The following is a 27,571-nucleotide window of genomic DNA, read 5'->3' as shown; positions in this document are numbered from 1 at the left end:
TTTTTGACACCTAAATAAGACGGGGCCCCTCTCCACGTTCAAATCCAGATTACGGGCTTCCAAAGTCCAGTAGCGCCAAAGTAACATTTGTTTTCAGACTAAACAGACTGAGCTGAAAAAACAAGCTACTCGCCATTTCTGAGTGGTTTCAGAGCCATCCTCCACAAACAAATCTAATATCTGGTGTTTCACTTCATTTTATTCTTCTATTGTGGTGTAGATGAAAGGACTCTGAAAACGTCTGAGAGAGAATAGATTGCACTGGAAGTTTTAGGAACAGGTATTTGCACTTTTTCCTGTGCCTATAGAGGGCAATCATCCTTCTCGGTACTACAGTTCAAGTCATTACAACGCAAATATTAATTTTTAGTAGTAATGAAGTGAATCTGAATCACCACGATATCTGCAAAAGCCTTCGAGGACCAAGCAAAATGTTAAACAAGAATATTCAAACAAAGGAAAATCCGCTGGGTAAATGCGAATAGCTGGCAGTGTAATGCATGGGTGCCCAACCTCAGCATCCATCTCCAGCAACCCTGGTGCTTCTCTGGTGTATCAGGCTCAGCACCTGCGAACTAAAGCACTACATTTCAGTGGCTAATTCACATTTTTGCTTGTTTGCTACAGGAAAAGACCCAACTAAACCTCTCCTACTGCAGACGGGCTGGAAGAACTCTGCTTTTAGAGCCCATCTGCAGCCGGCTGGCCAACCGATGGGACAGGAAGGTGGACAGGACAAAGGATTCTGTTCCATGGGGACCTAAGCTTCACTAATATTGCTACTTTCAAAATAATTTTTCCTCCTTTAAATAACTTCAGTGAGTCAGGAGTGGTCCATGGGGTTCAGATACCCATGTTTTCTCTACTTCTCAATGGATCCATCTTCCCAGAAGACCTCTGTGAACCTCCCCCACCCAGAACTTGTCAAGCTGAATGCACCTCCAGGATCTCAGCAAACACCTGAGGTGCTGTGGGAGCCAGGGGAGACAGGCACACAAGAAATAAAACAAAAGAAATATCATTAATCCTTTTCAAAGAGAATCATTTTGTGCAGGGAGGTAGGTCCTTGTACAAAAGCCAAAAGCCACAGAGGACAAAACGTGTCCTTCAAACAGAAATACTCTGACAAGCCCCCTCCAACCATGAAGTGTGATGGGCACAAGCAGTAATTTACAAGCGCACGATTAATGTGACCCTAATTCATGCCACCCTAGCTTTTACTGAGTTGCACAGACTCAAAAGGTGGTAAGAAATCTTCATAGTAAGAACGTTCCTGGTTCTTCTGCCTGGATGGCATAGGAGGAAACACCCCTCCTTCTTCACAATCCAGGGAGCTGACAAAACTGGAAGGAAGACTTTTAGCAATCCACAAATTCTCTCCAAGCAGGGGTAAGCACGGAGAGCTCCCCGTCCCTTTGCATGCCCACCCTTCCCTCACCAGGCACAGCTCATCTGCAAAGATGGCACCTTGTAAAGGGACTGTCACCCACCCCACAATGGGGCTCCAAATAGGCCTAACACCAAGAACGCATTTGAGATATTCTAGTTACATTGAAGCTACTTTGGAAATCATATCTGAAGCAGCAACAGCTTGCCTGACGAAGACAACAGTAACATAATCACACCGTTTAGTCCTCTAGAGCATAAAGCTTTGGTGTTCTACGAGGGCCCAGCTTGGCCGAGAATCCCATTATTGCTGTGAGTAACAGACCCATCTTAGTGCCAGTCCCATGGCCCTGCATGGGGTCTGCTGTGCAGAGAAGTGACCAATATGAGATTGTGCAATGGTCTGAGACCCCGGGGGCCAGCTGCCGTCAAATTTATCATAGCGTGTCGAAATTACAGAATCACAGAATGATAGAGGTTGGAAGGGACCTCTGGAGATCATCCAGTCCAACCCCCTGCCAGAGCAGGGTCACCCAGAGCAGGTGGCACAGGAACGCGTCCAGGTGGGTTTGGAATGTCTCCAGAGACGGAGACTCCACCACCTCTCTGGGCAGCCTGTGCCAGGGCTCTGCCACCCTCAAAGTAAAGAAGTTCCTCCTCATGTTGGGATGGAACTTCCTATGCTCAAGTTTGTGCCCATTACCTCTTGTCCTGTCCCCAGGCACCACTGAAAAGAGTCTGGCCCCATACTGAAATTATTCAAGAGAAGTAGAGACACGGTAGCAGAAAAAGAAGACTCAGTTCAGTGATCCCACTGAGGCAAAAGCCAGAGCACGAGCTGAACCGAACGATTAAACACGAGATAATCCAGAGAGGAGAGACAGGTATTAGCGACACTCTCACCATGGAAAAAGCATCGGTCAGAGCTTGCACCATGTTAGACACAGTACAGCCCAAACGCAAGGCATGCATCACAAAGTGATGCTCCTGAAATTCCAGTGCTTTTGTAACTACTTTTCTTTCCAGGTTTAGCAGGCGACACCACAGCCCCGTGCGGAGCTGGAGCTTGTGTAGGCAGATGTGCCGGTTTCCTTTGGATCGGGTTCAGTTCATCTTGGAGCTGGCACGGGTTGGTTGTTTTCACATCCCTGCAGCTCCAAGGCCAAAGGCTTTAAAGAATCTTCCTACCATAAAAATGCCACAGAACCACCTGCCTTGGAGCAAAGCAGCCCAAAAGAGAGACCAGATCCGCACGCTGCCGAGCCAAGGTGTATCCGCTGTGGTACCAATAGCTCTGCTCCAGATTGCACTCATGCGGGACTAACTGCTCCGAGAGGAAAATCCATCTGGATCTAGACCACTACAGAAAAACCTGAGAAAGATCCCACTTCTCCCTCCCCAGTTCCTGAAGAGCAGCTGTGGTGGTGCACCACTTCCCAGACTCACCACTGGGCTGGGCCGGTTGAGCCCAGGCTTTGCCTCCTCCTAACTGACCTGGGTGAAATTATCCACACCCACTAAAGTGAAAACCAAGTGTCCCTGCTTCGCTGCAGTCTTTGCGGCACACTACCTTTGCGTCTCCTGCAGGAAAACGTAAAGCTCTCCTGCCTCCTTCAATGAAAAATACTCATTTCAGAGAGCAGCTTCTAGTTTAGCAGACATTACAGCAGATTCTTTAATTAGAAAGGAAAAGGACTCCTCCAAATTAAGACTCTATTTATTTCCACAGAAGTGACGGTACAGGTTATAAAACTGAGCTCCCCTTCCACAGGGCTGAAACTCATCAAAAAACGGATCACACTCAATAGCCCTCCAAATAATAATAATTCTTCCCACTTCTCTCTCTACTTGATTCACCCTGCCCCCAACCTCTCTGACTCCCATTCCTCTCTCCTTTCGAATCCCTGCCGTTTTCCCACTTTTCCTCATTCCTCTCATTTTCCCAAGCGAAAGACTCCGGCTCTAGCTGGAGCTGACTGTTCCAAACCTGGGCACCACAACAGCAGCTGAAGACCAGGGGCTGCTTCAGCCTGGCCAGTGGTTGAAGCGCAGAATACCATTAGCACCCCCCACCGCGCACCAGGTTTTCACCATCAGCTGCCCAAAACCAGCCCTTTCCCCTTAAGCTGTGACCATGAAAGCCACGCAAATAATGGTCGAAAAAGGTCAGGGCACTGTAACCCCTCCATCACCGCATCCCTGTAATCCCCGTGGATGGCCAGGATGGCGGCTTCGTTCCCGGTGCACAACTGGCTGCCCCCACGATCCTGTAAATCTCTGAGCCCTGCCTCAGCCACAGCGAATAATGGGTTCAGATTTATCTGCCTCTCTAGAGAAATAAGAGATTAAAAGAACATTTACAGTCCCATGAAAGCACTGAGTCACAGGCTCATTCAGTGAATATGAGACACTATTATCACATTACCAACTCTTGGGATTTTATCTAGACTCCTAGTAGTTGCTTTTTTTCTTAAAGCCACTTCTCCCAGGGTCATGAGTTCATACGAAAATCCTTATTTTATTTGTTCGTTTGTTTTTTGGTTTGTTTTGTTGGGTTTTTTTTCCCCCACAAACAGTACACTGCAAAGCACAGGAAAAACCTAGAAATCTGAAAGACTGAGAAGACAATGGAAAGAACATGCACTTTTTTTGCCTTTCTATGATTTATTTTTCTCCCAAAGCGCTCCCTCAACTGACAAGGGTTACAGCACCTAAATAAGCTACACCTCAGAAACACCTTTACATACCCTGGGATACACTTGCCCTTCCCAAAGACAAGGGAAGGCATAAGAAGCACAAACAGAAGCTGAGCAGCCCAAGACCATGCTTCCAGCCACCAGGGACCAGGGAGCAAGTAGCGTGCCATTACTTCAAAATAATACATAAAGCGTGATCACAGAATCACAGAATCATGTAATGGTTTGGGTTGGAAGGGGCTTTCAAAGGCCATCTAGTCCAACCCCCCTGCAATAAGCAGGGACATCTTCAACTAGATGAGGTTGCTCAGAGCCCCATCCAACCTGACCTGGGATCTTTCCCTGGACAGGGCATCCACCACCTTTTGGGGCAGCCTGGGCCAGTGTTTCATCACCTCCACCATAGAAAAGTTCCTTCTTTAGTGTAAAACCATTACCCTCGTCCTATTGCAACAGGCCCTGCTAAAAAGTTTGTCCCTACCTTTCCTGTAGGCCCCCCTTAGGTACTGAAGGCCGCTATAAGGTCTCCCTGGAGCCTTCTCTTCAGGCTGAACAGCCCCAACTCTCTCAGCCTGTCCTCACAGCACAGGGGCTCCAGCCCCTTGATCATCTTTCATGGCCCTCCGCTGGACCCACTCCAACAGGTCCATGTCTTTCCTGTGCTGAGCGCTCCAGAGCTGGACTCAGTGCTCCAGGTGGGGTATCACCGGAGCAGAGCAGAGGGGCTGAATCCCCTCCCTTGCCCTGCTGGCCACGCTTCTTTTGATGCGGCCCAGGATACAGTTGGCTTTCAGGGCTGCGAGCGCTCATTGCCAGCTCATCATGTCCAGCTTTCCACCCACCAGCACCCCCAAGTCCTTCTCCTCAGGGCTCCTCTCAATCCCTTCATCCCCTAGCCTGTATTGATATCAGGGATTGCCCTGACCCAGGTGCAGGACCCTGCACTTACCTTGTTCAACCTCATGAGGTTCACACAGATGCAATTCTCAAGCCTGTCCAGGTCCCTCTGGACGCCATCCTGTCCCTCAGGTGTGTCAACCGCACCACTCAGCTTGGTGTCAGCAATAATGGTAATACAAAACAACACATAATGCATGATTGAATATCCATGCCCACCTACCTACCTAGCATTTGAGCACATGAAGCACAAGCTTGAAGACATGAGGACAACTTAACACTAGCCCACCTGAGAGGATGTGAGCTGCTGCCACCAGTAACAGGGTCCGAGACAAGTAATAACATCAACTGATGTTCATTTTTGTCCTTACTTTAGAAAAAAAAAATCATTAGAAAAAAAATGTTTTCATGTTGTTTGTTTTTTTTTTTAATAACCCAGGATCACCAGCAACCTGTCGACACCTCTACTAGAGAATCCCCACTGGACCCCATCAACCTCTAAACAACAGAGGTTCGATTTTCTCATATGTGAAGTGCAGAACAGCATCTTAAACAGCTTTATAAAACGGTTTAAAATCTTTGGGATAAGTCTGCTAAGTCACAACACTCTCATTGTGGTAAATATTCTAATTATCAATAATTTAACCCCTTCCTAGGATTGGAATGAACAAAAACTGTTCACGAAGAGGAATTATAGCTGGACAGAACCTGGGCAATTCTTGTCACGCCATTATGAAATAAACTAACATATCAGGATATTTTCTAAACAATGAATTCAGAATGTTCAAAAGTTTACATACAGAAATTATATATATTTAAGATATGCAGTTTTTGAAAAGGTAAGTAGCATGTTGCGAAAATATAGAAATCTTATAAAATTGATATTTCCTTCCTTTTAAAGTTGTTGCACATTTGATGCAGTATTTATATGATACGAAAGTCTTAACCTATAAATTTTATAACTATGTCATAGAGGTCTAAATGATAGAGTCAAAATGAGATATCTTTATATCAAAATAACATAGAACGCTACAACAATTTGTTTAGACTTCACCCATCAAAACAATTTGTCAAAAGCGACATGTTCTCACAAAATATTTCCATTTTGATCAAACGGCATTTTGACAGCAAATGACTGAATCCAAACATTCTCACTTGGCTTGCTGAACTATGTCTGTCCTTAACCAGACTGGATGTGGCAATGGGATGGGGGAGTGAGTGCTGCCCCTGCTCCAGGATCCCCCTCTCTGCCCCGAAGCAAAGGGCTCAGGCTGCATCTACAACGCTTTGGAACCATCCCCAAGTCCTTCAGGGCAGGGAACTTTGCTTACCCTACAAAGATCCCCCAGGATTATTTAGGAACTTCCAAAACAAAATAAATAAAAAAAATATTTTTTTAAAAAGCTACTTAGTGATTTAATGGCATTTACTATAAAAATGACTGCTCATTTTGGATTCTTTTGTAGGCTGCCTGGAAAAAGCCAAATGGGGCTGGAGAAATCTTCAAACAACTTACTTTCTTAAAACTTCAAACAATCTTCTGTTCTCACACCAGCAGAGTTCTGTGACTTGAACTGGATCACAAAGTAATGAAAATGCAGTGCAAAAAAGGAAAAAAAAAAAAAAAGTGCATCAAAAGCTGTTGATCTGATTTCCTGATGATGCAGCCACAAATATCACAAGATAGCAACTTCAGAGCTCAGGCATCACCTCCTATACACCTGTCTTAAATATGGAAAGTCTTCAAAGAAAAAATTATATGTAGGGGTTTTTCATGGAAACTAGAAGTTATAAGCAACTGTCCATCAAAGAATACATGTGCTCGATAACATTCCTGGGGTCAGCAGCACACTGTGGTCCCATTCATACGAATTCAGGCGAATAAAACAGATGTTAGAAGGAAGAGTGATATCTGTAGGAGAATGAGTAGCTCTTGCATACTGTCAGAAGATGCTGCTTTGAACTACTGATTGATCTACTACCTCTTATAACTGTTAATTATCTAATAATTTTTAATAAATAAAACTGAAAATGTGTAAACTTTGAATTAATCTTACTTGCTTAGCCCACATGAGCTACTTCATATAATAAGAATACTCTGCATGATTTTTTTAATTGTCTTTAAAATACTTCATGAGCTCTGGTTTTCCAGGCTATCCAAAACATCCTGATCCCATTCCTGAAAGAAGACCACCCATTTTGCACTTTTTATGGTCTTGACCCAAGAAAGGGCCGATGCGTGAACTTCGATCCTTGCACACTCGATTTTGCATGGGAGAGCACCCCTTGATTCGAAAAAATAAAGAGAAGTAAAACCGAAGAAAGGCATGAACACATGCTTTAGGTTTTCACCTGAAGAATTCCCTTACAGTTTCTTCTATGCAATTAAACTGAATTTCAGTATAATGTGACTGTTACCCTGCCTGCTGCCATTCAGCGTTTCTAGAAATGATCGACTTCTATTCCCCTCAGTCAAAACGAGCAAGTTCACGTGCAAAAAATTGTCTCATTGTCCACAGGAGACTTTACTTCCCAACAGCCTTCGAGTCCTTCACAGACATACACGCTATTCCCCCCGGGTTTCTCTAGTCCTTAATTAACTGTTATCTTTTTAACAATAAAAAAGCAGCAGGTGGTTTGGGAGTTGCTTTTCATTTCTTGAAGCTTGCTCTGGCCCGTGCTCTGTCTCCAACCCAGCTGTGGGAACTACATGTGGAAGAAGGAAAGGATGTGGATGTGAGATGCTATGGGAGAAAAGCGTGTGTGTGCGTGCAGCCAGGCGGAGTGGATGCTACCGTGATAGGACGAGGGCTAACGGTTTTAAACTGGAAGAGGGGAGATTTAGATTAGAGATTAGGAAGAAATTTTTCACTCTGAGGGTGGTGATCCCCTGACCCAGGCTGCCCAGAGAAGCTGTGGCTGCCCCATCCCTGGAGGTGTTCAAGGCCAGGTTGAACGGGGCTTTGAGCAACCTGGTCTGGTCGGAGGTGTCCCTGCCCAGGGCAGGGGCGTTGGAATGACATGATCTTTAAGATCCCTTCCAATCGAAACCATTCTATGGTTTTATTACAAAGAAGTTCCCTTTTTGTACAATTCAAGATCCTGCAGCGATCCTCTCCATTAACTCACTGCAGCTCAGGAAGCCTGACAAGACACTTCGCCAAGCAAGAAATAAATGGCAGGAGGGTCACCACCAGCAACTGTTAGGGCACCTCCATGCAGTAGGTTCAGCTGTCTTCACCCCAAACACAACACTATGGACACAAACACACTCTTCCTGAGAGCCCGCTGCTATGGCTTTCTGCTTACAAGTTAAACTGCCCAAGACCAGAAGAGAAATTTGCCTAATTAATCCCAACAGCATGGTGACCTGTGCGCCATTAACCCGTATCAGCCTGCCTTGATTGACTGAGTACAACGGCCTCAGGTACCTATCCTGTGTGCAAGCTGCAGTAAATGATCTACTCATAAGTACTGTGATTAATTACTTCCCTTCAGTTAAAGTCAATATTCTACTTGCACTGGATTATTTAAAATTAAAAAAAAAAAGGGATAAAAAGGAGAAGTGTGTTGATAATGGGAAGCAGCTCTGCTCTATCTTGGTGGCATTATCTATCAATTGCAATCAGATTACGTAGATAAAGAACAGCAGCAAATTTATCAGCTCTATTTGCACTTGTCACGTCCCTTCGCTGTACAAAGACTTCACGCAAGCACAGCCAGGGACCACCGAGATGCGGCACCACTTTCCCTCAGGAGTAGTGGAACTGGGGAGGAGGGAGAGCAAGACACAAGTGGGAGATGGTGAGATATGAGGGAAGCTCATCTCGTCCCAACCCTCGGCCTCATGGGGGGGTGCAACCAATTCATTCGCCTCGTCTCTCAACAGAGCTGCAAGCCACCTGCAGCCATCCACCCTCGACAGAGTGGCATTCAAGGATGACGCATTCAACTTTTCAAAGCATTTACCATGCATAACCCTACTTTTTTTTTTTTTTTGTTAACATTAATTTCACCTGGAGCACAATTCTGAAATCTTGCCATCCAGACTAGTCACCAAACAACAGAAACACCCCATTACCCTGACCCAAACCGGGACAAGCAGCCACCTGGCAGCTTACTCGGGAACGCCAAGGATCCTCCAGACACAAACATTTTCACGTGGGTCAGTTATCTGTTCTCTTCTATCTGCAGGCGTGAATGAAAGCTGATTATTCTGATTTTGCTATAGCATCCAATGCAAAGAATGGGATGACTGTAAAAAGTGTAAAAAAGGGATGACTTTATTCTTGGCTACCTATGCGATAAATTAGGAGGAAACGTGATGCATCACTACAAAGGTCACGGTGTCTCACCGAGAGCAAGCGAAAATTTCTACTTCTCCAAAATTTCTTACCTAAGACCGTATGACTGTAAGCCTGCACACTCTTTACATGTAGCAATAGCATTGCTCCCTGCCCAATTCATTTCTGGGTACGAGGTAACTAAATCTCATTGTTATCAACAACAGTATTAGAAATGAAGCAGGAATGGCTGCCTTAAATGGCCTCAGACGTGTACCCACGCAGGCAGAGATTTCCTGGAAGGTATTTCAGAAAGCCAGGCAATGCCCAGCGTTTGAAAGCTCTGAACAAACCATATAACCACGGGGGTTCCTCCATCATTAGTATCAATGTCCATTAGGGTGGCGGCTCACTGTGAAAATGAGCATCCAAACTCCACGGCTCTCGCCACTTAACCCTGAGCCTCCACGTACGTTCCTTGATTATTTTTTTCCTCCGCCTGCATTAAGCGCCATGCTCAGTGAGCAGGAGAGAGGCATCATGTGTGATGAGAGCTCAAACTCCCAATCTTCAGACCCAAGAGTCTTAATGAACACCTTGTTCAAATCAGCAATTTGGGAGCATTCAGGGAAGGTGGGGGTGGGGGAACCTGGTATTTTGATTGTAATTTCTAAATCCATTTTTATCCTATAGAGATAATAGAAAATAATCATAGAATGGTTCAGGTTGGAAGGGACCTTAAAGCTCACCTAGTTCCAACCCCCCTTCCCTGGGCAGGGACACCTCCCACTAGACCAGGTTGCTCAAAGCCCCATCCAGCCTGGCCCTGAACACCTCCAGGGATGGGGCAGCCACAGCTTCTCTGGGCAACCCCTTCCAGTGCCTCACCACCCTCACAGTAAAGAATTTCTTTCTAATATCCAATCTAAATCTACCCTCCTTCAGTTTGAAACTGTTACCCCTCATCCTATCATTACACTCCCTGATAAAGAGTCCCTCCCCATCCTTCCTGTAGCCCCCTTCAGGTACTGGACGGCTGCTATAAGGTCTCCTCGGAGCCTTCTGTTCTCCAGGCTGAACAACTCCAACTGTCTCCCTCAGCCTGTCCTCATAGCAGAGGGGCTCTGGCCCTCTGATTATCTTCATGGCCCTCTGCTGGACCCACTCCAACAGGTCCATGTCCTTCTTCTGCTGAGGGCTCCAGAGCTGGACTCAGTACTCCAGGTGAGGTTTCACCAGAGTGGAGTAGAGGGGCAGAATCACCTCCCTCAACCTGCTGGCCATACTTCTTTGATGAAACCCAGGATGTGGTTGGCTTTCTGGGCTGCAAGCGCGCATTGCCTGCTCGTGTCGAGCTTCTCATCCACCAGCATCCCCAAAGTCCTTCTCCTCAGGGCTGCTCTCAAGCCATTCTCTGCCCAACCTGTATTTGTGCCTGGGATTGCCATGACCCAGGTACAGGATCTTGTACGAGCTGTTTCTTCCAGGCAAAATCAGCACCTTAACCAAAGTGCTCAGAAGCAGCCCAGATTACAGACCTCAGGGTGGGACTGCAGGAGATGGGTTATGCACGCACGTATATGAGACGCAGGTACGTACACCAGATTCCCTGCACAAAACTGGACTTAGCAGGTACCTGCACAGCTATTTGCTTCCAAACTATAACCCCTCTGGGTGAAAACCAAGAAAGCATTTAGTCATCTTTGCGGGCACAGGATGTATGTGCCCTGCTTGCCCATCATCGGCCTAGTAAATCCTGTGCATAGCACTTCATATGCTCCCTGTGTACTAGTTCCAGAAGAGAAACGTAGAAAGAGGAAAAAGGTATGTCTACAAAGCACAATGCAGGAATTCCTGGATAAATCCCCATCCAACTTAGCACCAATAAACACAGCCAGAACTATTGCAATGTAGCCATCAGCTTGGTTCGCACTCTGACTTGGTATCTCTGACCACCGTTGGGCACACACTGGACCATGCCAATAGTTGTTATCAATTAGTCTGGGGGTCTTTCACATAATACTGCATTGCACCAGATCTCTCTGATGCCAGAATGTGGAGCAAGGGGAGGAAAGGAGGTCTGGAGGTTACCTGATCCTGATCCAAACGCCAAACGCTCTCCCCTTGGCTCGCCTCTGCAAACAGGCATCAGAGGCACTTTTATGCCCTGTCTCTTTGAGATCTCACAGGCTAGCCCCAAACGGAGTCTGTGGCATAGCAACATCTAAAAGTTATGGGCTACTCTGTAAGGGGATGTCATGGCAGTATAAACATTGTGCCCAAGGCTCTGACCTCACGCCTCCAAACCCTATCCCATTATCTCACATACTAAGTGCCTTTTCGCACTTCTAAATCCTGCGGTCGCTTTCTGAAGGCTATTCTTTGGAGACAGCTCTGTAAAATGCAGCAAATTTGCAGCAGAACAATGTTCTTACATAAAGCATAAACCAGTTCACTGCACAATTACCTTTTTTCCCTGGCAATGCCAACAGTCTACAGCAAATATCCACTATGAACAAAAGCACCAAAACATAGAAGACAAATAAAGGAACCTGATGTCCAAGAAATCCATTCTGGGTTTCGTTTTTTTTTTTTTTTTTTTTTTTTTTCATTTTCCATCTTCTACAGAAAAATGAGAATTAGTAGGGATGATGCTTGCAGTTCATTGCATGCACTGTATTGTTTAATACACTACAGAAGAATCATTAAGACAACTCTTTCTTAGCTCTGGTGGGACACATCAATTAAAAAAAAAAAGAGGATGCAAGTTTTGGTTAATGGTTAAAGGGTTTTCTTCTGTTACCAAATTCACCACATACGCATGAGCCTCAGAAAACAGCCAAAAGCACATTTTTTTTACTTTTTCTGCCTTTAGACAGACACTACAAGATTCACTTCACCCTACACAACCTATCTAAAATTTAAGCGTCTAGTCTCACTTTATCTGAGATTATTAGGTGTTATGGCTACAGGCAGGTGAAACACGTCCCTGGCTGGATGGCCGCAGACTTGCGGTTTCAAACCATGTCTTATTTTGAAGACAGGAGCAGCAATTTGAAAGAAAAAGCAAGCCACCACTAGTTTCAGCCTGGACCCCCAGCCCAAGGGCAAAGATGCATCTCAGAGACGAGAAGCAGAGTGATACCTTGGGGGAAAACCCCGACAGAACTCAGGTGGGAGGCTGGTGCCACAATGCTCGGGTTGGTGAGGAGCAGTGCTGTGTAGTACAAGCGGCAAAGCAGGACACACTAGCTGTAATTTAAGGATTTGCCCATGGTTCTCCCCAAATCTCATTCCTCGTGCCCAGAGTATGAGACGATATTGGAAATCTAACCATCCCCATGACCCACAAGCGAGCCAGCACGCTGTCAAATTATCACGGAAACAGCCAACAAGCCTCATTTACCATGACTTCACCTTCTGACACCCCACGAAGCAGAAACATATGTGGGTTGTTTTTTTTAAATAATAAAAAAAGCAAAAACTCATTTTGCACTTTGCAGCGCATTCTGTAATTAATCAGAATTGCATTGCCAGCTTCTAATGATCGAACCCCATTTAATCATTTCGGAGCCTCTCGGCTGCGTGACGTAAGCGCCACAAATCAGAACCTAGGGGGGGGCCTTATGAGCATTCATCATGCATCCTTCCCGAAATTAATGGTACAGTCTAAGCACAGCCAGGCCCCATGAGGTGCTTAACATCCTATGCACAAGATGTAAATTCATAATCATCATCGCAACACCATCAAAGAAATACTCCATCAAGGCTCATTTTGCGCTTGCTAAACATGTGTTTTCCTACTTGAAACTAGAAAAGGGCTTGAACTATAAATCCCAGGATCAAAAACATCCCCCAAACTTTGAAGAGTTTAGATCTGAATCAGAGATCAACGTGGAACATTATGCAAGGCATCATCTGAAATGAGAATAACGACGTGTTGCAGGATTTGAAATGCCAGCAGCTTTTCCACAGTGCTCCAAACCTTATTTGAATTCTAAAACTTCAACTTCTCCATCACTCTGGGAGGCGCTGAATGGAGGCGATGATGCTCTGATGAACCCAAATGCTAAATCGAAGGCTCCCACATCTTAGTGCAGAGCCATGGTTCATTCAGCTGGTTTCTGAGCTCTTAATCTCATCTTCAGCACACAACGTTTCCTCCAAGTTTTTTTGGCTTCTTTGTTTCTAAATAAATTTTGTAGATGTTCTACAGGGAAAAGAGCTTCCAAATAGGAGCCACCTCCTGATGTCCAGGATGACAAGTCCAAGGACAATAGCAGAATGGCTCAAAGCAAAGCAAGACCCTATGGAACAGTTGGCTTCAGTAGTCAAATACCCAGGGTGTAGATCCCTTACATGGCCAGGGACTCATTAGTGACCTTCCCAGAGTTACTTAATATGGGAAAATTACAGGATTTACTTCTTGTCTCTTTAGGCTCTATACTCATCGTGGCACGGCCTCTTCAGTAAAACTTAGTACAATACGTAGCAGGATGGTTTCCTGAGCTTGGCAAAGTTTTCCCTGGATACGCCTTCTAGAGCAACTCCAGCACTTTAGGAAGTAGCTGCATTTTTACACCAGGACCTGAAAATGCTGACTTTCCCCTCATTTCTTCATCTGTTCCCAACAATGACAGTGTGGGGAAAAAGCTTTTCTTGCTACAGACGCAGGAGGTACATGCTCTGCCTCACAACGCAAAATGAACCATCAATCAGGAAGGGTTTCAGCACGTCCTTAAGCTTATTTGCTTGTTTGTTTGGTTTTCTTTTGTGACCAAAATCAAACAGGAATAAGAGCACACGCACCCAGACACAGAAACAAACCATTTGGGAATTCAGAGCAAGAGCTTTCCAATGTCGTGCAAAAAGTCCAGAATTGACCCAGAATTTGGAATATGGGTGAGAGGAATTGATTTTTAATTGTGACAAGGAAAATGCTTTATAGGAGCATCACTTAAATCTCTGCACTGCGTAACAGCTACCTCCATGGGCTCCAGGAGCATATGGTCTGCTTCAGGAAGCAAGCCCCTTCAACGGTGACTGGGAGCCCACATTAACATGCGTAATGAGGGAAAAATCAAGTGTAAGTCACAGCTGGCTCGGGATCATGCTGGCGCCTGCATCTGCCACGAGCAGCTTCCCAAGTTCCCTATATGCATGCTCCTCCTGAGCAAAATCTGAGGTGCCCCTAGGTGCATCTAAAGGAATGCTCCGCTGAAAACATGACACTAGACACGTTGGCTTGTCCTTGGCCTAAAAGAGCACAGAAAAGCCTCTCATGTCTGCTCAGCTCTAATAGGCATAATTTAATCTTCAACCTGATCAAAAAAGGTCCACTGAAGAAACATGTACATCATGTACGGCATTCAGCATGCTCTGGATCAAGTCCACTGTGCTATTGACCCTTCCCTGCTCCTACAGCAATGCACAAAAAGTCACCTCCTCCTCTGACATAAAGACCCAAAACTGTATGAACGGTAGGGTTTTTTTTTAAGTCTCCACAGACGTCTCCAATAGCGATTATTTACGTCTGATTATGTTCTACTTATTATATCACCACATTAACTACCTAGGCCTAGTCTTACACTTGAGACAGCATTTCCATTCCAAAACTCCTCTGGAGGAAGTCACGGGAGACTGGGGAAGGGAAATTATAGGCAATTACCAACAATGGCTACTTACAATCTCTTGATTATTATTTTTAAAGAACATTTTATAAAAAACGCACTCAGCTGGACATCAGTCAAGTTGACCACGTCAAAAAAAAAGAGCAGTTTGCATCCACTACTAGGCTTTTAGGGTCAATCTTCTCATTTTTCTATGGTTTCTGGGCTTTCTAGCTCCACAGCATCAGAGCACGTGCCCCAGAAGGTGTGAGAGTGTGGAAGAAGAATTCAAAACAGGCACTGCCGGATATTCAAGGCGTGGAGATCTCCAGAGTCATGACTGAGGCCCACAGCTCAGGGGTCTTTGCTTGAACAAGGACATTGCTCCTCAATGACAACTCACCAAGCCACAGATCTCAGCCATTATACATTTTGTTCTGTATTCACATGGTTTGCACCAAATAGTTGGATGATGTCAAATGGTGGCTCAACACAGAGCCCCAGGGACAATACTTCTAAAACTTACTGTCTTCTCAACCAAATTTTTATTAGGACCCTCCTAGGGTCTTTAACTGTAAAATAATTTACATCCTTCCATCCCTTGGCACCTAAATGCCTTGAGAGGAGGATTTTTCTGGTTTGTGTAATGGAAGGAAGGGGTTTTTGCAACAGTCATCAAAGCAAGATTTTACCTAAAACGGTCTCAAATGCACCTTCCAAAAATCCACCCCATTTCATCTGCTGCTAAAGAACAAGGAAATCTCAGGAAACTTCTACTCACAGAAAAACCTGATGCCTGCCCACAGCCTTTTCCTGCAATGTTTCCTTGGAAATGCAGCTTCTCATTCACAGTCTCTGCCTCGCGCTGCAATTACTCCTTTCCTCCCGTATCTTTGTTCCTCCAGCACAACTTGTACTAAATGTCAACTCCAAAACCAATGGTTTAGTCACAGCAGCGGCTGCAGTGTTACCCTGCCGACTGTGACCAGAATTACGAGCAGCAGAAGGCGAAGCCGTGGGGTCTCAACTGCTCATCTTAAGCCCTTCGAGCACCCTGAACAGAGCTTGAGTCCCAGCAAAACGTGCTTTCCTTGCAGGAGGTCAGGAGCCGCAGCAGAAATAGGTTCTGCCAATGCGTCAGGCTGGGTCAGGCAACTATTGGAGCTCAGCACTACTGCAAGGAGTTTTGCTCCATCAATCTTTGACGAGGATGAACCCTTTTGCTGGGCAAAGGGCTTGGGTTTTGATCTGTACAGACACAATCTCACACGTTGCCTAATAACACTAAGAAATAAATTAAATATAGCTTTATGTGAGTTTGGACAAGCAAAGCTTACTCAGTTTCTAATACAACCCCTCTTTTTTGTCACTGCCCATAGTGTGGTACAAACATCATAGGGACGCACACCATCCAGCCAAGAGGAATAAATTTCAGTTCCCAAAGCTGCCCACTACAAAAATAAGTGCCTTTAGATCGGGGGGGGGGGGGGGGGGGGGGGGGGGGGGGGGGGGGGAAAAGCACTTTTCACAGCAAAAGAAGTTGAGAAATGCCCCATTCCATGCACCTGTGTCCAAAGGTGCATCAGTGCCCCAGTTTGAGCAGATCCTCAACTCACTGAGCATCCCTTTCCAAAGGTAGCTCTACCCCTCCTGTCACCCTCGCTTTTACCTCCCTACTGTGTCTTATTTGCTCTTCACTTGCATGGTCCAGCTGTGAAAGAATCAATTGGCTACACTCCTGCTGTTCCCAAGGAAAAATCATGTCTCTGAGGAGTTGTTTGTTGTTGGTTTTTTTGGTTTTTTTTTTTAAAGTATCACAAAGCCACAGAGCACAGAGCTAATACATATCCTGATCTCTTCCTGGCCATTTGTTGTGACAGTGAACCATAAGGCAATGATACTAGTGCATCCGAGCCACAGCTTTGCCAACAGCCTGAGCCAGAGGAGCATTTCAATCTCCCATCACAAATTTGTGCAGCAAACCAGTGCAGAAGCCCGCAAGCCTTGCTGCCCACCTGGGGCCAGACTCCAGAGCACTTTTGGCCAGTTCTGGTCCTTCACACAGGAGGAAACTGGGTGCTGAAGAACTCCAAAACTCAAAAGATGCCTGCCCGCTTACATTCAGGAATGCCCAACGCTCTCAAGCAAAATCCCTGATGGATAATGAAAACCTCAGCTGGGGACCCATAACACCTACAGCTGGGATGGTAGAGGATGGATGGCTCCTCCAGCTGTAGGATAAAACTGAAAGAGGGGAGATTTAGATTGGATATTAGGAAGAAATTCTTTACTGTGAGGGTGGTGAGGCACTGGAACAGCCTGCCCAGAGAAGCTGTGGCTGCCCCATCCCTGGAGGTGTTCAAGGCCAGGCTGGATGGGGCTTTGAGCAACCTGGTCTGGTGGGAGGTGTCCCTGCCCAGGGAAGGGGGGTTGGAACTAGGTGAGCTTTAAGGTCCCTTCCAACCTGAACAATTCTATGATAAGGAGAAAGTCAGACTCTGCTCTCTGCCTTGAAAACCCAGATACACACCACAGGGGCAGGATGAAATGACTCATTCTTTGATATTCAAGCATCTTCCAAACAGGAGAACAGGTATCAGGAGAAAACAAACAGATCCACGTACAGTGCTGTGTACAGAAATGAACTAATATCAAGCTTGACTGAAAAAGTTGATTAAATTAGTTTAATTTAAAAGCCCAAACAAACCCTGAAGGAGGTTCTTTGTTTATTGCTTTTTACCGACAGCACACGTTACTGAAGAAGCACCATGTGGGCATGAAATATTTATTCATTAAATCTTTCATAAAGCTCCAAACTATTGGCTTCTCTCAGGATATATTTATAACTTGTCAAAGTCCACGAAAATCACTGCTTTTCGTTCCCCCACCTCCATCCCCCTCCAGACTGTTTATAAAAGGATTAGGCTTTCAGTTTTCACTGCAATAAGCCTGATCCTCAGCTCCACTGTTGCTTGTACACAAGGTGTTGCTTCCTTAATCATAACAGGCTAGTTGAAGTTAAAATAGTTCAGCCTTCCCCCTACCACCCAAAAGGGACCCCTACAGTGCTGCAAACCACACTGCTGCTTTACTGTGTTCCTCCCACGGGAACGGCAACATCACTCATTTATGGAGGAAGGCACCATGCACCGGTAGCAACCCATGGAAATAAAAGTCAGGACAAACAATCCCCAAGTAAGGGAAAAGCACTCAGAACATGCATTTATTTCAGTATCCATATGTCCGAGTCATTCATTATCAAACCTCATTCCATCGGTGAAACCCCTTCTTGAACCCTTCCTTGGCTGTCAGCCAGCCTACAGATTAAACCCATGCTCCAAGTTAATAACACACTAGCGTAAACAGTGCTATATTCTCCTCAGTGTTAGCTGTATAACTATGTAATATTGTTTTACTCGGTTTACTGACTGTATAGCTCAGTCCAGCACAGGAATGAGAATAGGTTTCACTGATAAATTAAAGTACTTTCCACCCATAAGCGTGCAAAAATATCCAGGGTTTGCATTAAGACCGTGCAGGGACAATTGCATTAGTGAAACTGCCACTCTCTGAGAAGTTGCACTGACAGCTAATCTGGGTGCAGGCCAAATCTAATTTCCCCAAATAATCCTGAACAATAAAAAAGTACCCCAAAAGGGATGCTGAGCAGGTACTTTAGGTGCACTCCAGGGTCCCACACAGTTTTGGTGGCCACAGTCACCATGTGCATCCTGCCTCGCTGGACCACGAGCTGTCTGGTCAGGCCTGCTCCTGTTTCCCTTTCTCCATTTGTTTGTGAGAATAAATAAATATAAATACAGCATAAGCAGATGTCGTTGTCCCTGGAAACTAGGCTTGGTGGGTATGTTTCTGCTGAAACGGCTTCTCACTGGAAAATTAGGTTTTGATTAAAGTGTGTTCTTTTCTTGCTTTTAATAAACAGAGTCTACTTCATGTGCAAGCTTTGGATTGTTTGGGTTTGTTTTTTTTACTGTAAACCTAAACCATCTTGCATGGCTTTGGTTTTTCAAACGCCTGATCCTCAGCAAGGGCTTAGCCAGCACCTCATGGGGCATCAAGGAGAAGACATCTCAGGATGACTCCACAAGAAGAGACCCGACCCTCGTCAGAGAAAGTCTAACCCAGGCTAAAGGGCAAGGAGGGATCTGCACCCATGTATGAATCCCATAAGGCACTGCTGCAGCTCAAGACAACATTTTGGGTACTTAATCCCAGAAACAACTGTCATGACATTTTTGAGGGGAAAAACAACAACTTCTTTCCAAAGGAAAATATTGATGAGAACAAAGCGTAGGCTTCACATTTATGGGGTTTGTGAAGGGGAAAAACACCTTTTCTAAGTCAGTTCCACCAAAAACTCAACAGAGAAGCACAAAAGGTGACCCCAGCTGATGAGGCTTCATCCCAGGGGAAATCTTCCCCTTAGCAGAGAGCCCATGGCCACATACCTAAACCACCAAGTCAATGCAGAGCCGAGGCTGGGCAGCTCATGGTAGGTACATTCCCTGAGGATCACCTCCACCGCACTCCCCGAAAAACTTGAAACAAAAGGACCTTTGTTTAACCAAGGATTGATTTTTCCCTTCGATAGCCTCCATCACTCATGGCAGTCCTGGCTAAAGCCAGAGCAGCGCACACCTCACATTTCCCACTCACAGTGTTTCTTTGTCTGAGTTTCCCCAACAGAAACACCAGGATAAATCTTCTACTCCCGAGTCCACCTAACAACCTGCCAGCATCTCATCCCCATGAGGTTCTCTGCAACTGTGCCTGCAGACCTGAAAAATTATATTAAAAGGAAAAACGAAATGGAACAGGTTGACCTCCAGCCCAGCAGACCTGGAGATGCTCGAAAACTCTGCATTTGATAAAGTCTACAACCCAAACTTTTTGCGAAGCCTGTCCCGCTGCCCAGGCTGTGCCACATTTACACAATCGCTCAAACAATTACTTACATTCCCAAAAGACAGGCGGGGGCCTGTTACACTCAGTTTACCCCAAAAGGGCCTCACTTGGCAATATTAAGTCTTTTGAAAGTAACTAAAGCCAGCAGTAAATCCAAAAGATTTGCAGTTTCACACAGCAGTGAGAAGACCATTTTCCTCGTTCAGGCAACGTTATACTGATGCTGCACGAGAAATGGGCTAACTCTTGAATTTTCACGTCCCAGACTGAGCCGTCACATGGCTCCCGTTTTCACATCCCATGACCGTGTCACGTCAAGGAAGGGAAGGAAAAACTCCCATGGGTGCTCTAACGGAAATATTTACTTCTTGGGAGTAAGTCTGCGAGGGGCTACGTGGGGCCGGCGGGGAGATGCCAAGCCACGATATGCTCCAGCGATTTCCAGCTGCTGCCAGCTCCCAAGAGACATCAGAGTCAACTGGCATGGCTGCTGCCAGGGCAAATTTTAGCCCAAACACCCCCGGCTCTAGAGCCAAAGCTGGCATTATTTTTACCTCCCTTCGTCTCTTCCCCTCTGCCATCATTAGGAGAGCAAAGAGAAAAAAAACCGCTATTTTTTATATGCTCGTTAAGTATAATCTGCTAAATGTTCTACGCCAATGCATAAAGCTGCCTACTATGCTAATAGACTATTTAATTGACATTTATTTGCTGACTAGTTATTTATGCTAACGTCACCCCTGCATAATTAATAGTCTGCTAATGTCGACTTGAAAAGCACACATGAAACACTGTACTGGGAGCCATTTGCAGTATCTAAAATAAAGAAATCCTGCAATCTATTTACATCAGGTTAGTCTAAACTTTGACTGAATAAGAGGATAAGGATCGGGCAAAGAAGATATAAAAAAAAAAATCTACATACTACTTTAGAAACATCCACAGCCTTTGACAGTACAACCTGCCAAAGAAGATTTCTGAGTTTCATTTTACTTGGCTCGAGGGCCCAGCTCTTAGCTGATGTAAAACAGCGTAAGCTCAGTGAATGCCTACTGATTTTCTCCAGCCTCAAGCTCTTAGGAAGTAATATTTCAGGTGAGCCTTCAGTGAAAGAACTAAACTGGGGCCAGATCTGCTCTCAATTATACCAGTAGAAAAGCAAACTCACCTCAGATAAGTCGGTGGAGGCGAGCCAGCTCCTCACAAAGATAAAAGGAGAAGCCCACCCTGCCCATCTGATCCCTCTACCTGCGCTATTATCACAGAACCTGCAGGCATAGTTTTAAGTTTTATTTCCTCTGGGATGAGATTACCAGGGGAAAGTTGGCTTCAGTTAAAGAAAACCACCAACATCCAGGATCTCATTTTCTGAGAGAGAAGCTCTGGAGGCTCTCATCTATTTTCAGAAGCATTATCTCTGTGTCACCCTCTGAAGAACTTGTGGACAAGCTTTGCAGACACAAGTGATTTCCAAGAATGACGTTGAAAGGCAAGTGTATGGGCCACATCACCACCACCACCCCAAGCTGTGCCCCTCAAAAATGCTTCCTGTGCACCTAGGGAGTCTTGAATGTCACCAAATCCACACGCCGAGCAGAAAGAGACTGCTCAAGGCCCAGTCTTCTCTTTGCTCCTGTCTCACCATCTCCCAATACTGCTCCTGTTCCCAACCCGTGTGCCCCCTTTTCTCTCAATCCCACTAGTTTCTGCTGTAGTCCAACCCCACCATCTGTTATAACCACTACATCCATCGATGATTTCACTTGAGCACTAACAAAATGGAAAACCTGGCTCAAAGTTAACTTATTTCTTCCATCTATCTATTAATCTATCTGATATCTTGCACACAAATCAGCTGAGCAACACAGCCAACCACCTTTTGACTACGCAGAATCCGGTGAGTCCTCACAACATAAGTTTTGACATGGCCAATTAGATCCACTTCTCCCTTCCCTCAAACTCAGTGAGAGATTCAGACAATAGTTTAAAAGAAAAAAGCAGAAAGCAAGTTTTAATTTGAAGGCAACCTGGTTTGCTGTGGTTTAAAACAGTTTTAAAAAAAGTTTTACCTCCTCTTTTATCCATACCCTGCCCAGAATCAGATCCAGCACTTTGAATCTGAGTGAAATTCCCCTAATTTGGACTGGATCTAGGCTAAAAGTTAACCTGACCTGAGTGAAACAAAAAACTATTTCAAATAGTGACCAAATTATGATGTTCACCTTCACAGAAAGTCTGGGCAAGCAAAATGCTTTATGTCCACCCCTCTTAATGACGTATTTCATAGAATGGTTTGGGTTGGAAGGGACCTTTAAGGGTCATCTAGTCCAACCCACCTGCAATCAGCTGGGACATCTTCAACTAGATCCGGTTGCTCAGAGCCCCATCCAACCTGGCCATGAACACCTCCAGGGATGGGGCATCTACCACCTCTCTGGGCAACCTGGGCCAGGGTTGCATGACCCTCACTGTAAAAAGTTTCTTCCTTCTGTCTAGTCTAAATCTTCCCTCTTTTAGTTTAAAGCCATTACCCCTTGTCCAGTTGCAACAGGTCCTACTAAAACGTTTGTCCCTATCTTTCCTGTAGGCCCCCTTTAGGTACTGGAATGCTGCTATAAGGTCTCCCCAGAGCCTTCTCTTCTCCAGGCTGAACAACCCCAACTCTCTCAGCCTGTCCTCACAGCAGAGGGGCTCCAGCCCTCTGATCATCTTCGTGGCCTCCTCTGGACCTGCTCCAACATGTCCATGTCTTTCCTGTACTGAGGGCCCAACACCTGGACGCAGTACTCCAGGTGAGGTCTCATCAGAGTGGAGTAGAGGGGCAGAGTCACCTCCCTTACCCTGCTGGCCACGCTGCTTTTGAGGCAACCCAGGATTTCAGGGTTGTGAGTGCACATTGCCAGTTCATGGCCAGCTTTTCATCCACCAGTACCCCCAAGTCCTTCTCCTCAGGGCTCCTCTCAATCCCTTCATTCCCCAGCCTTTCTTGATACCAGGGATTGCCCCAACCCAGGTGCAGAACCCTGCACTTGGCCTTGTTGAACCTCATGAGGTTCACATGGGCTCACTTCTCTAGCCTGTCCAGGTCCTTCTGGATGGCATGTAAACTCAGGCATGTGAACTGCACCACTCAGCTCGGTGTCCTCCACAAACTTACTGAGGGTGCCCTCAATCTCATTGTCTATGTCATTGATGAGGATTTTAAACAGTACTGGTCCCGATTCAGACCCCTGAGGGACACCACTTGTCACTGATCTCCTTCTGGACATTGAGCCATTGAGCACTACCCTCAGGATGCGACCATCCAACCAGTTCTCATGCACCACACAGTCCACCCATCAAATCCATACCTCCCCAATTTAGAGAGAGGGATGCTGTGGTGGACCATGCCAAAGGCCTTACAGAAGTCCAGATAGGTGACATTTGTAGCTCTTCCTTTGTCCACTGATGTAGTCACTCCATCATACAAGTCCACTAGGTTGGTCAGGCAGACTTGTCCTCAGTGAAGCCATGCTGGCTGTCTCAAATCACCTCCCTCTCCTCCATGTGCCTTTAGCATAGCTTCTAGGAGGATCTGTTCCATGATCTTCTCAGGCACAGAGGTGATGCTGACAGGTCAGTAGTTCCCAGGGTCCTCCTTTCTACCCTTTTTACAAATAGTTGCAATGTTTCCCTTTTTCCAGTCACCAGGGACTTTCACCTGACTGCCATGACTTTTCAAGTATCATCGAGAGTGGCTTGGCAACTACATCAGCCAAATCCCTCAGGACTCTGGGATGCATCTCATCAGGTCCTAAAGACTTCTGTATGTTCAGGTTCCTCTGGAGGTCACAAACCTAATCTTCTCTTACAGTGGGAAGGACTTTTCTCCCCCGGCCCCTGCCTTGCGGTCCATCCACTCAAGAGGTGGGGGGAGAGAGGCTGCCAGTGAAGACTGCAGCAGAAGAGTCGCGGAGTCCCTCAGCCTTCTCCTCGTCCGTTGTTACCAGTTTGCCAGTCTTGCTCATCAGGGAACGTATGCTTTCTTTGACCTTCCTTTTCTGGCCGACATACCTGTAGAAGCCCTTCTTATTATTATTCTTTGCGTCCCTTGACAAATTCAGCTCCAGCTGTGCCTTGGCCTTCCTAACCCCATCCCTACTCAACCAGGCAGTATCCCTATAGCCTTCCCAGGATACCTGTCCCTGCTTCCACTGCCTGTGCATCTCTTTCTTGCCCTTATTTCACTTGATGAAGCTCAGCACCATTTGAGAGGGACTCACTTCACGCCAGGATCAGGCTTTTCAGCTTTAATCCTCCTTATAGTGGTGTAACAGAGAAGTAAAGGCTGCTTCCCTACACATAGTCGCAGTACGACTGACCACCTTGATCACCAAATCCAAGGTTAGATGGTGCTCAGAGGTTTTCTCATCTGCACCAGTTCATTGTAAAAATGAACTGGTCAAAATACAGACCTGGTTCTCTCCCTGCTGTATTTCTTTACAACTCCCGTCTCCTGGTTTACACGGCGAGCAGACTGAAGCTTACCGCGTTGATCTGCACACAGAAATGCCCTATTTGAATTTCCATCTGTCAATAACATTAAAGCAGAACCACCGTGGCAATTACAAGTGTACACAATAATCTTGTCGTCCAGTGTCTTTAGCGCATCCCAGAATGCATTAAGATAGTGCCAGGAGAGACTCAGCTCTGTTGGCTCAGCTGTAAATCTGCAATCTGCACAAAAACACCCAAGTGTCAATCAAAAGACGTTCCTGCTCTCCGCGTGGTTCACAATGCATAATTTAACTACTACACTTGTCAGGTTCTCCACGCTGCTCTTCTACCCGATGGTAAATGCGTTCACCAACCCAACTGTCATCAACAAAGGAAAACAGCACATGGAAGTAACAGGCTAAAGGAGGAAAGACAACTCTTTTCCTTTCACAGTTAAAGAAATTGCTAGTAAGGGAAAGTTTAGTTAGACTTAAATTTTTAATGCTCAATGGGTAAAACATCCCAAGGGATGGAAGATGTTGAAAACCAACCGTATCAGCTCTGCGCTGAGGACAAGAACAGTGTTTGGGTAAGACACAGGAGGGGATAAATTCTGTCCCTGTTTGCATGTAGGCTAAGATAATGGGGAAATTTTAACTAACCGATGGAAAGTCTATGTTACATCCCACCCCTATAGTCCAGAAAACAAAGCCTATTATACCACCGCAGCCTTGCCACTGTCAAGAAACTCTGAAGCAGGTTGTACTTCCTCATATGTATTACAATTGCTGAGGGGCCTTGTCAGAAAGGATGAAAATTTCGCACTCAGCTACATCAGGCAGTAGCTACCCACTGGTCTACACCACAGTTAATATGCAATAAAATAAAAAAAAGAAAATAAAAAAAAAAAAAGAAATCTCTGTCCCAGGACGTGACTTTACAGCTGATCAGTGCCAAAGCTACAGACCATAAGGACAGCTTCACACTTGCCTCAGCTAGTTCATGAATAAACATCCAATTCATTCAAATGAGTTCTATATTAACTAATTTAAATAATTTTCATTTTGCTTTGAATGGTAAACAGATCTATTCTGCCAGGATAGTTGAGTTTGCAATTCAAATTACACACCGATTTGTAATGAGAAAAATATAATTAATGGCAAAGCTTGAAGTAACTACAATTTTACTCCTTTGATTTCCTGCAGGGAAGGAGGGGGCAGAGGGTGAAGCTCGCAGGCACGCGCGCGCTCACACCATCCTTTCATAAGCCAATACATTTTATTGCAAACTCAAGTATTTGGCTCGAGCAGTTCTATTCTGATCCACTGCACCATAATGTCATGGGAGGACATAACATGACTTGACATTATACTTGCAGGCACCATGATGCAATACTAACGTCACCCAATAAATAATCATGTAACAGTCTGTAAATTAAATGACTTCCTTCTATTGGGATCATAAACAACAATTATTTGGCAGCTGCCCCTTAAAAGCTCTGTGTGCGCTGAACGTTAAATCAAGCTCTATTGATTTGCTAAACAGAACCAGCCCATTTTTTCGCATCTTTCTCCCACCTAATGAAATTCTTCGTCCTATCGCTCAGTACCATTCTTGTCTGGCATCACATTTATAAGACGAGCGCAGATCAGTTCCAATCTGATCAGTAAGCAGAACCAGAGCATTGTCCCAGTGCCGGTATTTATCCCGTTAAACAAGTCCTTCTTAGCAGATCTGCTTTTTAACCAAAGCTTTCAGCTCCTGATTAAACTCAAACCCAAATGACAGGTAACCGGACACATTGTTTGCATGGTCTTGCCAACAGATATCCTCAATTGTAATCAAAATCTGCAGAATCAGGCCCTTAGAAAACAGTCCATGCAATTTGAAGCTGGCTTTCGTTTCTTCCAGAGGTTTGGCCACAAAATAGCGTGCAATGCTAAAAAGGCAAAAAAAACCTCCACGGGAGCTCATAGAGAACATCACTTTCTCTATAACCAATGCAAAGTCTGATCCTGCAGGCTTCACCAGGTAAAACTCTCAGAACTGCAATGAAATTTGGCTCGGTAAGAGATATTCACTGATCAGCAAAGCAATTACGCACAGGACAAACTCCAGACATCTGCATACGGTAAGTTTAGTGCTCACAAGCTACTTTTAAAAGCTGGTCAGAGCTCAGTTCTCCCTAGGAAAGGCAAGGGGCACTCTTGAAAATTCGGCTTCTTCCCTGTGCTGTCCCAACGGGAGCTACGATCTTTTGAAAACCCACCTTTGATCCCTGCAGGCAAACACCCAGAGGAGCTCTGCCATTTATGAGCACATCTTTTCCAAGGGAGAAAAGTCCTGAAGGCTCAAATCCTCCTGGGCATTTTTCGATGCCACATTCCAAAATACGACTCAAGCTCTTAAGCGATTAAATCTCTTCTGAAATTACAACCTACGTATTTAATTTATTCTTTCTGAAAACCATACTGAGACGTAATCAATAGAGATAATTCACTGAGAATGGGAAGCAGGGTGAGAGGGGTAGAACAAAACAGGGCATCTGCCCAAATTTAAGACCCTGGTATACAGTTACATCACCCAGCCAGAGGAGAGAGGGCGTATGACGCACTGCACGTTTGCGGTCATTCAAGCAAGACAATTCACACAAAAGTAGCGACAACCCAAAGAGCAGATTCCAACATTTCCATGAAAAGCAGCTGCCTCCGGTTATAAAACAATCGTTATTTTCTATTACAACAGTCGATAAGATCTCTTACCCCTTGACCCTGGCATTTTGAGATTTAGTTTACGGCACTGTATACCTTTCTGGTAACATTGATTATAATCCATGTAATACAAGGTAGTTTAAGAGTCCAATAAAATATCTAACCCTTCTCACATCAGTTTGATTTACTAGCGCTAAGCCAACAGATTTCTCAGCCATGCCTGTCTTCAAGACTTCAACCTTCTATTTATTCCAAAGACACAGACCGGAACAAAAAGGCAAGTTTAGTTCAGAGTTCAGCACACGAAAGGCAGGAATGAGCCCATTTCAGCTCTGATTCAAAGACCGTGCCTACAGCTCACTTCAGTGGGAGGTCAGGCGACACCTACACCAGGAGAAATCACACATGCTACACATACTTTTTCAATGGTCACATGCAACAGAAAGTAAAAGAATAACTTCAGCAGTATAATCTCTAAATGGGACTTTGCTTAAGTACACACACAAGCTGGGGGCTAAATATTCATCTCTTCTTCCCCTGATCCAGAACAAATGGGATATATGGCAGGAATACGTATGAGTAGCAGT

At 45.3% G+C, this 27,571-nt stretch overlaps 1 protein-coding gene across 3 annotated transcripts in view; it reads right to left on the bottom strand.

Annotated features, from left to right (window-relative positions):
• SFMBT2 (Scm like with four mbt domains 2) overlaps positions 1–27,571 on the bottom strand; it is a 127,496-nt gene that overhangs the window by 74,415 nt on the left and 25,510 nt on the right. The window lies entirely within an intron of this gene.

Source organism: Chroicocephalus ridibundus, chromosome 1, assembly GCF_963924245.1.
Source record: "Chroicocephalus ridibundus chromosome 1, bChrRid1.1, whole genome shotgun sequence".
NCBI lineage: Eukaryota > Metazoa > Chordata > Aves > Charadriiformes > Laridae > Chroicocephalus > Chroicocephalus ridibundus.
The sequence above is the reverse complement of the archived record's forward strand: the minus strand, read 5'-3'. Positions and strand labels throughout refer to the sequence as shown.